The sequence below is a fragment of the Erinaceus europaeus genome, chromosome 4 (assembly GCF_950295315.1).
Source record: "Erinaceus europaeus chromosome 4, mEriEur2.1, whole genome shotgun sequence".
Lineage (NCBI taxonomy): Eukaryota > Metazoa > Chordata > Mammalia > Eulipotyphla > Erinaceidae > Erinaceus > Erinaceus europaeus.
The window spans coordinates 41439012-41454241 of record NC_080165.1 but is presented as its reverse complement, the minus strand read 5'-3'; the positions used below and the strand labels follow the sequence as shown (position 1 = coordinate 41454241).

General features: G+C 38.2%; 1 long non-coding RNA gene across 3 annotated transcripts in view; it reads right to left on the bottom strand.

The window, feature by feature from the left end:
* LOC132538054 (uncharacterized) overlaps positions 1–15230 on the bottom strand; it is a 47206-nt gene that overhangs the window by 4250 nt on the left and 27726 nt on the right. For all 3 annotated transcript variants that reach the window (XR_009549466.1, XR_009549465.1, XR_009549467.1), the window contains one exon: positions 39–171. This is a non-coding gene — a long non-coding RNA (uncharacterized LOC132538054). The remainder of the gene's footprint in view (positions 1–38; positions 172–15230) is intronic.

The following is a 15230-nucleotide window of genomic DNA, read 5'->3' as shown; positions in this document are numbered from 1 at the left end:
AACAAAACAGAATAAAAATGGCATGAGAGATAGCTCACCAGATAAAATGCATACTTGACTATGCATGAGGACCTGGGTTTGTGTTCAAAGCCAACATCACATGGGAGCATCAAGGGAAACTCCATGGACAGTATGGTATTTCTTTTTCTCTCTTACCTTCCTTGTCTCAATCTAGAATTAAAAGAGAAGAAAAAAGTTCATGAGAAACAGTGGAATCCTACAGGCAGGCAAAAAGTGATAACAAAAAGATACACAAACTTGATATTAGGAGATTATATGAGAGTGCTAATTTTCTCCCCAAACAGTATTAGATTATTATTAGTTATTATTAAAGTGTTAGGATAATTTGCTTTTTTGTTACCAGTTGTTATATAAGCATGACTCATTCTTACAACTGAATAACTCCTTTGACCAAGTAAATTTCAGAGACACAAGGAACTTCAGTTAAATGGAAATGTGCCATGAGTGACACTTTCCACTCCTATTTTCTAGTACTTTCCAAAATCTTTTAAGTCTGAATGTCCATATTTTACTTATAAGTAGGTATTTTAGCCTCTATTGATTGGGAATACCAAAAGAATAATGAGAGCAGTATGTCTCGTATTTTTTGTTACAACAGCTATTTATACTTGAAAAATAGTGATAGATAAAATTCCATACATTATTCTGTCTTTGATAATACTTAATATAAATACAGAATTTAAGATTTCTTACAGTAGCTCTGAAGGTTCATAAGGGCTCAGGGTCCTAATTATAGAGTCACTCCTCAAAAGAGAGAAATGATTCTTGTAGTAGGAATTTAAAGAAAGCTGTGAAAAGCATCTTGCCAAAAAAGAAAAAAGGATAGAATAAACATTTGGTAAACCATGTTTGACAGAACAAAAGAAGAGAAATCTAGAAAGATTTTTTTTAATTACATGTTATACTTCTGACAACTCTATAGATACTATATGTTTTTAAATTGGTCAATGCAATTAGATAAATTTTGTCTTACAGCATAAAATTCTAAATCAGTATAGTCACTGTGCACAAACAATAGTGAACTATTTTTAAATTCCTCATTAAGTAAAACTACATTAAGTAAATACAAAGAGAATGATGACCAATCTAATTTAATATTTACATGATATTAATCAACACTAAGCTATATATTTTATATAAGATATATATCTGCATGATATATATCATATATGTTATATATTAGCACTAAACTAGAATTTATTTTTACTTTATGTACATTTATCTAATATATTAATACATGCCTCCATGTAGAATAATACTGGAGACAATTCAATATATATAAATATTTATAGCTTCAATTTCCCTCTTTATTGGGGCATTTTTAAAGATTCTCCAGTTTACATCTTAAAACACAAAGCAGTAATCTGGTATAAATTACAGGTTTCTTTTCTTAAAACTGTAAGAAAAACATAGTGTGATTTACTGATTTTCAAAAATTTTTTACACCAGAGCACTGCTTAGCCTGGGCTCACAGTGGTACTGGGGATTGAACCTGGGGCCTTGGAACCTCAAGCATGAAAATAAATTTTTGCAAAACCATTATACTATCTCCCGAGTTAGCACTAATTATCAAAATTTTTTAGTAATCCTTAACTCTTCCTATTTTCTCCTAAGGCTCTACTTGTCCTGGAGAAATTACATTTGGTTTATATTCTTAAAATATTACATTGTCACTGGTTGAGAAGAAAGACTTAGTTTTACACCTAAGCCAAATGATTCCCTAGATAATCCTTATCAGATAGCAAACATTAGCACAAGATAAATGTCACGTGGGCAGCTCCAAGACTACAGATGCCTAGAAGGAATTACTGGAGTCTCCTCTGGGTGCCTAGTTACAAAAATGATATAGTCCTATGCAGAGGGAAGATACACATTACCATGCAGAATTTATGTAAGTTAAACAGTGACTCCTACCAAATAGGCCAGGGACCTGATAACCTCTCTTAGTTGGGCTGTTCTGAAAATCTTAAAAAGGGCAGACTACTGACATAATTGACTACTCTGACACTATGCAATTTGCCAACATCTTTTTTTTTTCCCTCTTTTTTTTTTTTTACCAAGCTTTTTTTTTTTTTAATAAAAAGGAAATACTGACAAGACCATAGGGGTACAATTCCATACAGTTCCCACCCACCACCAGAGCTCTGTATCCCATCTCCTTCCTTGAAAGCTTTCTTATTTTTTTATCCCTCTGGGAGTATGGACCCAGGATCATTGTGGGGTGCAGAAGGTGGAAGGTCTGGCTTCTGTAATTGCTTCTCTGCTGGACATGGGTGTTGAGAGGTAGATCCATACTCCCAGATTGTCCCTATCTTTCCCTAGTGGGGCAGGGCTCTGGAGAGGTGGGGTTCCAGGACACATTGCTGTGGTCCTCTGCCCAGGCTGGCATCATGGTAGTATCTGCAACTTGATAGCTAAAAAAGCACTAAGATATATAGCAGATGGAGTCGGGCGGTAGCACAGCGGTTAAGCGCAAGTGGCACAAAGCGCAGTGACACGTGGAAGGATCCCGGTTTGAATCCCAGGCTCCCCATCTGCAGGGGAGTCACTTCATAGGCAGTGAAGCAGATCTGCAGGTGTCTGTCTTTCTCTCCCCTGTCATCTCCTCCTCTCTTCATTTATCTCTGTTCTATCAAAAACTACATCAATAACAATAATAATAACTACTACAATAAATAGTAAGGGCAACAAAAGGGAATAAATAAATAAATATTTTTTAAAAGATATACAGCAGAACAGATTGTTAAATTATCATGAACCTAAAGGCAAGAATATAGCAGATGAAGATTTGGGGGTCTCCATTTTGGAAAAAGCTAGTAGGTCTATTTAAGGTCTATTCAAGGAGCTCAGGACTACTAATTTTTGCCTGAGTACTAATTTTTGCCTGAGACCAAGGGTATTGTCTGGGGAAATGGTGTCAGAGTTTGAAATAGGACTAGAAAGCTAGATCAGGGAAGAGAGTAGCTCCCAGATATGGGAGCCATCATCCTCAAGTGGTAGAGTATGTTTGCCCAACCTCTCATTAGAGAATGGGGCTGTTCCTACCACTGTTGATCCTCAGGGGACAAGGTCCTATAGGGGCCCACACAGGGGCACACTATGATGTGCCAACATCTTATTGCTACAAACCTATAAATACCTTCCAAAAGGTCAAAACTCAAAGGCTCACTTATCTGTCTTGTTTGTTAATGCAAGTTTGCATTCATCACATGGTCTAACACCTTCCTTTACCCCTAAAACTCCTCTCCCTAGAGTTCACCACCAAGCTCACTCTCCCTGGATTTGCATCCAGGTGCAAATTCATACATGCGGTGGGAATCCTTCATCCAAATGCAAATCATTTTACAAGATCAAAATTATTTTGCTATGAATTGTAGAGGGCCAGCCTTTAAGAAAATTTGCATTCTGACTGGTAAGAAAGGCATAGCCATGGGTTATAAAAATGAAGGGACAAAGAGATTATTGCAAAATCAAATTAACAAACAAATGAGTTACAAATATACTCTATTAACTGTCTACATTTTTTGAAACAGGAAGAAACTAGAATTTAGAATGCTGAAATGCATCCAACTAAAAAGGAGCAAAAAAGAATTTTAATGAATTACAACTTGAGATGGAGATTGGATAACTAGAGTCTCCATTATTGTAACTTGGTCGAAAGTTATCTTGATTTAGCCCCCTTCAGATGACTTGTTATAGAAAATAACTGTATTTCAAAGTAAGAGTTCCATATTGCTTGCAGTTTAAGACAGCTTCTTCTTCTTCTAGCGTTTGCCCTTCTTCCGTAGCCAGTCAACAGCGTCAGGTTGAGCCTGATGTAAAGTTTCGAGACCTCCTTTGAATCTGGAGAGGTGGCAGTCGTTGACTATGTGGGTCATAGTCTGTCTGTAGCCGCAGGGGCAGTTCGGGTCATCTCTGGCTCAGAGAGTGGGCATAGACTCAGATTCCAAGATGTGAGACAGGAATGAAGCGAGCCACTTCTTTGCTGCGGGACCCAGGTTAAGAATGAGTTCTGGGGTGATGTTATCATAGCCAGCAGCTGTTTCCGGTTTAACCCTCTTCAAAGCGTCTTCCAGTTCAGACAGTGTAAAGGGAGAGAGTTTTGGAGATGGACAAGATAAATGGAAGTGGGATGACCACTCATGGGAAATTTCTCTTCTCCAGACTGGGTCGATTTTAGCACGTCCAACTTGAGTTAGGTGACTGGCCACTGAGTTTGGAGATACGGGAGGATGGGAGACGGGAGAGGGTTGGCTACCGGCACCCAGTCTGTGAAGAAGCTTCCAGGCCTTCCTACTTGAGTGGGTGAAGTTTAGACTTTCCATGAGTTGTTGCCAGCGGGCTTGGCGTGCTGCATCCAGGGAGGCAATGAGATGGTCAGCCACATCTGGGTCGCCCGACTCATCATACTGCTTTAGTAGTTGCTCGCATTCAGCATCAAGACAAGGCGTATATTAGCACGTCTCCCACGAGGAATGGCTTGGGAAGCTGCTAAGTTATAATGACTACAAGTTCTAGTAGTAACATTTAAAAATTCCAACTAAATATTTTAAATGACTTGCTCATATACTTTGTAACAATTTTATATTATGAAAATAATAATAATAAAAGCAGAAAATTTCCCCAAAGTTCCCAAAAGTTCTGTTTTAATTTATTTTTTGAATCATTTTCCTTAGTCAAATACACTGACAGAGAAATCAAGTTATATAGTCTGTGATATGAATAAGCATGAGGGCAAAAAAAAAAGGCTGATTGGAAAAGCACTGCCCACAATTTGAGACAAAATTACAAATACTTAAACTGTTAGGGAGATCCACAGTGATACAATCTTGAACAATGACTGAGGTCACACATGCTAAATACCTGGGATGGCTATGGAACTCCCCTCCCTAGCAGACATATAGATTCATATTCTCAAGAGCATTAGATAATGCTTTGGTTCTGTGCAGACTTGAGCCACCACCATACACAGAAAAGTTTAAGGCTAACTTGGAGATGAAGGTCCACAATCAGCTATGCAAAGCACAATAAAATAGATCAGTCTTAGCAATTACAGAGTATGAGTAATATCAGGTGTTTTTACTTTTTCTTCTTGGCCTTTCCAGTGTGGTTAAAATTGTTCATGGACACAGGGAAGTGGTTCAACAGACAGATCACAGGATTTGCATGCTTTAGTTCCATGTTCTCCCACTCCCTTTATTAAAGTAAGACTTTACAATTGCCTGCAGAAAATAGTTCAAACTGCTAATGCAGTATTCCCATATGATTCCATTTTGTCTTTTCAAGAAGACTGCTAGTCTTGGGGGCAGGCAAGTCTCCTTGTTGTTTTTCCTTTTAGGCTCTTTCTCAAACCAAATGCATGAAATCTGACCAATGAATGACTGACCACAGTAGGAATCTTAAGCTAGAATAGCTGGAACATTTTATGTGGAATCATTTAATGTATTCACTGGCATAATGCAATCACATATTGGTGTCTCTTACTCTCTTTGCCATCTTCTCTTTCTGCTTTTTGAAACCATGTGTAGACAAGCGCACTGACATGAAGGTACTATCCATAATTTGTCATTATAAAACATTTTTTTCCATCACAAGATAAAAAGAAGAGCTTATTGGGTTGGCCAAGCAGCTCATCTGGATAGTGCACCTCCTTTGCCATAAATCAAAACTCAGGTTCAAGCACAGCTCCCACAGCATTGTAGAGGACTTTCCCCACCCCCCCCCTTTGTCCCTCTGAAAAGAAGAACTCACTCCACCCACCCCCCATTTCTTCAAAGGTGAATGTATATGATTTGAAGAGAAACCAGAGTAAAACTTCCATTTCTTGATGCCACGAGGAGACAATAGTTACAGTTAGAAATTACATTTAATTAAGGTTTGCCTGAAAGAGCAGAGCACTTCTGTCCTTCCCCAGAGTCAACACTGGACTATAAAAGTCAACTATATTCTAAAGTCTGTTAGCACGACTGTATATGGTCTATTTAAGAACTACCAAATGATGCCAGGCATGTATTAGTACTAAGTCAACACGCTTTCTCTTCCCACCCTTTATCTTTGAAGCTATTGGGTTGTTGGAAAAATGATGTATTTTTCTATGCAAAAATGTGTCATGACTTTTCCAGCAACCCAATAAATGGAGGCTAGGTATAGTTAATAGTCCATGCTATCTATCACACTGAGAAAACTAGTAGCATTTACAAAGTATTAGAAAGCTAGGTCTTTGTATTTTCTGCATGCTTTTTAACTTATTACTGGTATGTAACACAGTTTATTGCAATCATTTGGCTATTCATTTAATAGATATTTATGAGTGCCTGTTAATAGTAGAAGACTTTGAACAAGATCATAGTTTAAGAACTGTAGTTAACAGAGTAGGCTCAACTATAGCTTCAAGTAAATTTATTTCATGTGATTCCCTCAGTTTCCATACCTGTAAATTGTGAATAATTTTAATATATACTTCAAAAATGTTGTAAAGAATGGGACAGATAGTGTAAAACACTAAGAACAGTGTCTGACACATATTAAGTATCTGTTTTCTGTTTTCATCTATGCATGAGCTACTGCAGGCACTCATAATCAGACGATTGTGGACTCCTAGATTTAGAGTGTCTCAGAACTCCTTGAAGTTAATTTCAAAATGTAGAGTACTGTGTCTAGAGAATAAATGACAGTTTTCATCAGATCCTAAAAGTTGTGTGTGAAGGAAAAGGGGTTAAGGTGCACTGTCCTAAAGCTACACAGGAGACAAAATCTTTGCCTTCAGAAATCTTACAATCTAAGAGAAATGGACACTTAGTGGTAATACTTTTGATAGAAGTTGGCTAGACATGATGCCAGATGCAATGCTACACGAGGAAACACTTGAGGGGGGAGTGGTGAAATAAGAAAAACTTCTTAGAGAGGCATGACTTGGAGGTGGTATAGGAGTAGATAACTAGCTTTGTTGCATGCAACCTTGGAATCAACCCCCAACACTGCGTACAATGGTAGAATGGTGGTAAGTCCTGTAATGTGCATATGAGATAGATGAAAAGAGGGAGTAAGTATTGTCACATACTGTCTGTCATGTGCAAATGTCTGAGCTAATGTGGCCTATTTAGAAGAGAGCAAACAGACCTGAATGAGTGAGTCAAGAAGAAACTACATCTGTTTTAAGAAAATAAAGGTAGGAACTCGGGTGGTAGCGCAGTGGGTTAAGTGCAGGTGGGGCAAAGCGCAAGGACCTGTGTAAGGATACTGGTTCCAGCCCCTGGCTCCCCACCTACGGGGGAGTCGCTTCACAAGCGGTGAAGCAGGTCTGCAGGTGTCTATCTTTCTTTCCCCCCTTCTGTCTTCCTCTCCTCTCTCCATTTCTCTCTGTCCTATCCAACAACATCAATAACAACAACAATAATAACTACAACAATAAAACAAGGGCATCAAAAAGGAATAAATAAATATTTTTTTAAAAAAGAAGATAAAGGTAAGGGCTGGGTGGTGCACCCAGTTCAGCACAATAGTATTAAGCGCAAGGACCCTTGCAAGGATCCAGGTTTTGAGCTTCCACTCCCCACCTGGAGGGGGGACACATTACAATAGGCAAAGCAGGTCTGTAGGTGTCTTTCTCATCCCATCTCTCTCTTCTCTCCTTTCTCAGTTTCTCTGTCCTATCCAATAAAATGGAAAAAAATGGCTGCCAAGAGCAGTGGATTCATAGTGCTACACAGAGCTCCAAATGATACCCCTGGATATAAATTAGAAAAAAAAAAAAAGAAAGAAAAAGATGAAGGCAATTAAGTTAGTACATTAACCTCAAAATGAAGCAATGAATATTTCTGCTAAGACATCTTGCATAGAGATAATAGGTTAAGTTTCAGTCCTTTCTTAAGCACTAGGGAGTCCTGAGTCTACCATGAATTTCTGGAAATATGTACATCATCTGTGACTAGCAGCTGTGGTTAATGATTTCACCTCAAAATTATGAAAATCGGGCGATAGCTAGCTAGACCAACTCTCTACAACTTAGTAGATGACTCCTTTTGGTCTCTGGCCACAGGTTTTTCTTCAAGTTCCACTGATGGGTGTCTTAGTTCCAGGCCCTACTCTAGCTGGCTTCTGGCCACAGGTTTTACTCCTAATTCCAATGGAGGTGGTAAAGCCAGCGGCCCCCGGGACCCTGGGTCCCATGAGGGCCCCCAATACATATTAATTTCCCTATACATATGGGAATTAATTTCTTCTATACAATATGTATAGGAATCCCCCCTATACATATTAATTTTTTAATTGTCTTTATTTATTGGATAGAAACAGGCAGAAATCAAGAGGAATGGGGGATAGAGAAGGAGAGAGACAGAGAGACACCTGCAGCCTTGCTTCACCACTCCTGAAGCTTTCCTCCTGTAGGTGGGGACCAGGGGATTGAACTTGGTTCCGTGTGTACGGTAATGTATGCACTCAACCAGGGGCTCCACCCCCCCAGGCCCACAAATTTTTTTTTAAAGATTTTATTTTAATATGAGGGATAGATATAGAAATCAGAGCACTGTTCAGCTCTGGTTTATGGGCTGGGGAGGGATTGAACCTAGGATTTTTTGAAGCCTCAGGCAGGAAAGTCATTTTGCATAACCATTATGCTGTCTCCCGCGAGGGGCTCCCAGGTCCTGCAAAGGACTCCCATACATATATATTTTTTAAAAGATTTTATTTTGGGAGTCGGGCTGTAGCGCAGCGGGTTAAGCGCAGGTGGCGCAAAGCACAAGGACCAGCATAAGAAACCCGGTTCGAACCCCAGCTTCCCACCTGCAGGGGAGTCGTTTCACAGGTGGTGAAGCAGGTCTGCAGGTGTCTACCTTTCTCTCCTCCTCTCTGTCTTCCCCTCCTCTCTCCATTTCTCTCTGTCCTATCCAACAACGACAACAATAATAACTACAACAATAAAACAACAAGGACAACAAAAGGGAATAAATAAATAAAATAAATATTTAAAAAAGATTTTATTTATTCATGAGAAATGATAGGAGAGAGAGAAAGAACCTGACAGTACTCTGGTACACGTGCTGCCAGGAATTGAACTCAGGACCTCATGCTTGAGAGTCCAACGCCTTATCCACTGCGCCACCTTCCAGACCACACCCCCATACATATTTTTAAATTTTTTTAATTGTCTATTTGTGGGACAGAAACAGGCAGAAATCAAGAGGAATGGGGGATAGAAAAGGAGAGAGACAGAGAGATATCTGCAGCCTTGCTTTGCCAACTCCTGAAACTTTCCTCCTGTAGGTGGGGACCAGGGACTTGAACTTGATTCCTTGTACACGGTAATGTATGCACTCAACCAGGTACTCCACTCCCGGGGCCCACAAAAATTTTTTTTTAAGATTTTATTTTAATATGAGGGATAGATAAAAAAATAAAAAGAAAAAATTCTGAAAATCTATTGAGAATAAAAAGGACAAATTTGAAAGCTAACTTATAAAGAAGCATTTTCAATTTTATTTTAATATGTTTCTGAAATCCATTTGGAATGACTTAAGTATTTTTCATGCGTGCAATTTAAAGAGTATCTATGATCTTTTAGTGGTGGTGACTAGCTTTATATATTCTGTAGCTAAACATAATAGATTCTGTAGCTTCTTAATGATCTGTCCTGAGGAGTTATTATTCCTGGTGGCTATTAATCAAAATTAAAACAGACTGTATAGAATGAAGCAAATTCAAACATCCGGACTCAGTTAGGAACACCTGCACATTAAGATTAATCATAGGCCCTGCTTGTATGTGACAGGTATATCAATATTATAGAGAAAAGAAAAAAGTAACATTTTCCAGCACAGTTCCAAATGGATTTCCATGTAACAAAGTCTATGTTGAATAAAACCCCACAAAACCTCTAGTTGTCCATTACGTTGAAATTAAATTGATTTTCTTCCAAAAAGCTTAGATATTTCTGCCAATATGCATAGCAAAAAATATAAAACTCAGGGAATAGTGACTGCAAAATAGAGGAACAGAAATTTTCTACTGTGTTATCCCCAAAGAAGACTAGTTATGACAGTCACTTATAAAAGAAACTGAAATTATGGAAATCCAAGAGTCCAGTGTAAAAATTCCAACACACTGAGAAAGAAAATTCCAAGATTGGATGTATTGAAAAGGGAAGGTGAAAAAGACTACAAAAATATTTTTATATAAGAGAGGTCTGGAAAACTATGTGCTTTTCCCAAGCTGTGTCACTCTGAGGAAGAAATTAGTTGAGGCATATAGTTAAAAGAAATTTGACGGAGTAGGGTGGTAGCGCAGTGGGTTAAGCGAATGTGGCACAAAGCGCAAGGACTGGTTTGGCTTAAGGATCCCGGTTCAAGCTCCCGGCTCCCCACCTGCAGGGGAGTCGCTTCACAGGTGGTGAAGCAGGTCTGCAGGTGTCTGTCTTTCTCTCCCCTTCTCTATCTTCCCCTCCTCTCTCCATTTCTCTCTGTCCTAACAATGACGACATCAATAACTACAACAACAATAAAAAGACAACAAGGGCAACAAAAGGGAAAATAAATAAAATTTTAAAAACTAAAAAAAAATTTAATTTTTTTATTCTGTATGCTCTCATATGAATTTGTGAAAACAAAATGACATGCCTAAAACGTGAAAGTGTTAAATTATTTTTTAATCAAAGCTTTTAATTATAAAGAGAGAAACAGTTTCACATACCCACCCCCCCACACACACACACACACGCATACACACCCCAATGTTTAAAAATACCTTCTGTGCTGGTGGCTTTTTCATAGGAAAAGTGAGAACATGTGAGTGGACATTCATCCTCTCAAGATATGTAGGGCATGCCAAAGAGTTTATTTCCACCCCCCCCCCATCCAAAGAGTTTATTTCCATTTTCTCCATTCAGTAGATAAAGGATGTATCCACTGAAGACTTTCCCAGGCAGAGAAAGACCAAGGGCATTTATCTCCACTACACTAGCTCATGAGAAAATGATGAAAGAAGTTCTTAAAGCTGAAATAAATGAAATGCCTCTGATTGGCAGACTGGGGGTATGGACCGACCAGTCAATGCCCATGTTCAGCGGGGAAGCAATTACAGAAGCCAGACCTTCTACCTTCTGCAACCCTCAACGACCCTGGGTCCATGCTCCCAGAGGGATAGAGAATGGGAAAGCTACCATGGGAGGGGGTGGGTTATGGGGATTGGGTGGTGGGAATTGTGTGGAGTTGTACCCCTCCTACCTTATGCTTTTGTTCACTAATCCTTTCTTAAATAAAAAATTTAAAATAAAAAAATTTTAAAAAAAATAAAGAAATGCCTCTGATTAATAAAGTGAAAATGCAAAACACATTAGAAAAGCTAACTATATAACTACATTTATAATACTCTAATATTGTACTATCCTAGTGGCTAATCATTTAAGTATAGTATCACTTCATAACAGCGATCTGTTCTGAGAAAGGCAGTGCTAGGTGATTTCAATGTTGCATGAACTTTAAAGAGTGCAGTTACACAAACCTCTACACCTAAGTTATCTGGTATTGCCTAGTAGGTCCAAATAAATTGTATATGTGGTCTATCATTGGACAAAATGTCATTACATGATTCATGGCTGTGCTGTAGGTTTTTACTTTGTGATTACCATAAAGCTTACATAAAGCATTTCATGTTTATACTTGTCTACTTTAAGCTGCTAACAACTAATTTTTCATTATAATAAAAAATTCTACCCTTTTACTTGTCTCTCCTCAAATTTTGTTTTTGAAATAATTTATATCTTTCTATATTGTGTATCCAATAATAAAACAAGTAAAAGCTATATAGTTCTTTTGAATTTCCACACTGGATGAACCAGAAAGAGAGCGAGTGAGAGAGAGAGGATAGAAAAGAGAAACTAAATATTGGACTAGAACTTTAGATCAAATGATCCTCACAGGCATCTATGAAACATTCATGAAGCAGCAGCAGAATATACAGTCTTCTCAACACATACAAGGAATGTATTCCAGAGTCAGTAATACACTAGGCCACAAAAGGAGTCTTGGCAAATTTAAGAATGTGCCTTTTCCGACTACAGATTTGTAAAACTAGAAATGAATAACAGGAAGAAAACTGGAAGATCCACAAAAGAGGGAAATTAAATAACATACTCCTGAACAACCAATGTATAAAAGAAGTAAAGGAGGAAAGAGGGATGAAGATGGATCTCTGTCTTTCATCACTCACAAAAATCAACTCAAGTTGAATTAACCTGAAAACCTCAAAAATTGACCCGGAATCCTAAAACTCCCAGAAGAAAACAAGGAAAAGGAAGGCTTCTCAACACTGATCTTGTACTGACTTTTGTTGTTGCTGTTGTATGACATCAAAGGCAAAAACTTAAAAATCCAGTAAGTTCAGTGCAGGATCAGAACCTGCCACCAACATATATAGGCAGCCTACTGAGTAGGAGAAAATATTTATAAATCTTACATCTGACAAGGAAATAATGTCCAAAATGTAAAGGAAATAGACAAATAAGGTAAATTAAAAAATATCCAAACACACACCCCAATTAAAAGTATGTAAATAACTCAGATAGAATCGTTTCAAGGAAGCATGCAAATAACTAAAAAGGTGCTTAACAGCAGTAACATTAAGAAAGTGCAAATCAAACCACACAGATATCAACTTATACCCAGTAGGATGGCCTTTATCAAAAGAGAGAAGAGAGAGAAGAGATAAAAAGTTTGATGAGTGGAGAGGAAAGGAAACCCTTATATACAGATGGTGGGTATGCAAATTGATATAGCCATTATGGAAAACAGCAGGGAAGTTCCTCAAGAACTTTTTAAAAAATATATTTATTTATTTATTCCATTTTGTTGCCCTTGTTGTTTTATTGCTGTAGTTGTTTTTATTGTTGTTGTTGTTGGATAGGAAAGAGAGAAATGGAGAGAGGAGGGGAAGACAGAGAGGGGGAGAGAAAGATAGACACCGCAGACCTGCTTCACCGCCTGTGAAGCGACTCCCCTGCAGGTGGGGAGCCCGGGGCTCAAACCGGGATCCTTAAGCCAGTCCTTGTGCTTTGTGCTACCTGCACTTAACCTGCTGCACTACCGCCGGACTCCCACCTCAAAAACTTTTTATCAACAACTCCACTTCTGAGTATTCATCCAAAGAAAATGAAATCTGTATATCAAAAGACTATCAATACCCCTATTACTCAGCATTACAATCATGAGGTCCTGAGTTCTAGCCCTGGCATCACAAGTACCAGAATGATACTCTGATTCTGTTTTCTCTCCTCTATCATAAATAAATCTTTAAAAAATAAAAATTAAAAAAGAAAAAATAATGCTCCTCAAAGTATGACTTTGATGAATATGCTCAGGGACTCTGATGTACACATGGTGACTACAATTAATTAAAATTCTACTTATACATATGAATGTACCATTATGAGTGCTTGGAATTTGCTACAATAAACTTTAAGCACTCTCACACAGACACACACACTCATTTTCTATCACACAGTGAGATGATACATGTGCTAATTAGCTTGATTGTGGCAGTCATTTCACCAAGTATATGCATGTCAAATCATCAGGTTGTACATTTTAAATATATATACAATTTTACTTCTCAATTATATCTCATTATGGATGGGGAAAACTTTTTTTAAAAAGTGATCGCAGAGGATCCAAAAGAAAGCAGGTCAGTGATATGTTTTGTTTTGTTCACCCTACATTGTACTAGAAAGCAAATAAAAATCTAACGTATTATCTTACAGTCTTGTTAATCATTATTAAATCATTAGTTAAAAAAAATTTTAATCTTCCTATTCTCAGTTTTAAAAGATGCCTTTATATTGTTCTGAGTTTCCAATGGTCAAAAGATAACTTAAAAGGAGAAAAAAAAAAAGATACTCTAGTCTCTGTGCTACCTCCTGGACCACAGTAAGCACTTTCAACCTCATTTCCATATTCTAACTCTCAGTAACCAATACTGTATTCATCAGTTGTTTGCCTTTTGATTGCTTTCTAGGTTTTTTGGTTTGTTTGTTTGTTTTTAATGTAGGTAAGGTCATACATGAGATTTTCTTTGCTGTCTGGCTAATTTCACTCACCCTAATACTTCCTAATTTTATTTATGCTATTGCAAATGGTAGGATTTTCTCATGAAACTGAATAGTAGTCTAGTTATACATACATATATGTCATATATATGTATATGTGTATCATATATGTACATATATGTATCATTTATATATCTCATCTTAATCTTTTAAAACATGAGAAACTGAGACACAGAAAGACGAAGTGAACTACTACCTCTGCCCCTCACAGACTAGCAGCTAGCAGAGTAGATTCTCTACCCTGTCCACTACATTCTAAAACTCATACGAGATTGTAAGATAACAGGGGTACAATTCCACATAGTTCCCACCACAAGTTGTGTTCCATCCCCTCCACTGGAAGCTTCCATATTCTTTGAAATTTTATTTATTTATTTATTCCCTTTTGTTGCCCTTATTGTTTTATTGTTGTAGTTATTATTGTTGCTATTGATGTCATCGTTGTTGGACAGAGAGAAATGGAAGACAGAGGGGAAGAGCAAAATAGACACCTGCAGACCTGCTTCACCACTTGTAAAGCAACTCCCTTGCAGGTGGAGAGCTGGGGGCTCGAACTGGGATCTTTAGGCTGGTCCTTGTGCTTTGCGCCACCTGCTCTTTAACCCACTACGTTACTGCCCGACTACTGAAGCTTCCATATTCTTTTTTTTTAATATTTATTTTATTTATTTATTCCCTTTTGTTGCCCTTGTTGTTTTATTGTTGTAGTTATTATTGTTGTTGTCGTTGATGGATAGGACAGAGAGAAATGGAGAGAGGAGGGGAAGATAGAGAGGAGGAGAGAAAGATAGACACCTGCAGACCTGCTTCACCGCTTGTGAGCCGACTCCCCTGCAGGTGGGAAGCCGGGGTTCGAACCGGGATCCTTAGGCTGGTCCTTGTGCTTTGCGCCACCTGCGCTTAACCCGCTGTGCTACAGCCCGACTCCCTCGAAGCTTCCATATTCTTTATCCCTCTGAGAGTATGGACCAAAATTCTTCTGGGGTGCAGAAAGTGGAAGGTCTGGCTTCTATAATAGTTTCTCCACTGGGCATGGACAGTTGATCCATACCCTCAGCCTGTTTCAATCTTTCCCTAGTGGGGCAGGGCTCTGGAGAGGTGAGACTTCAGGACA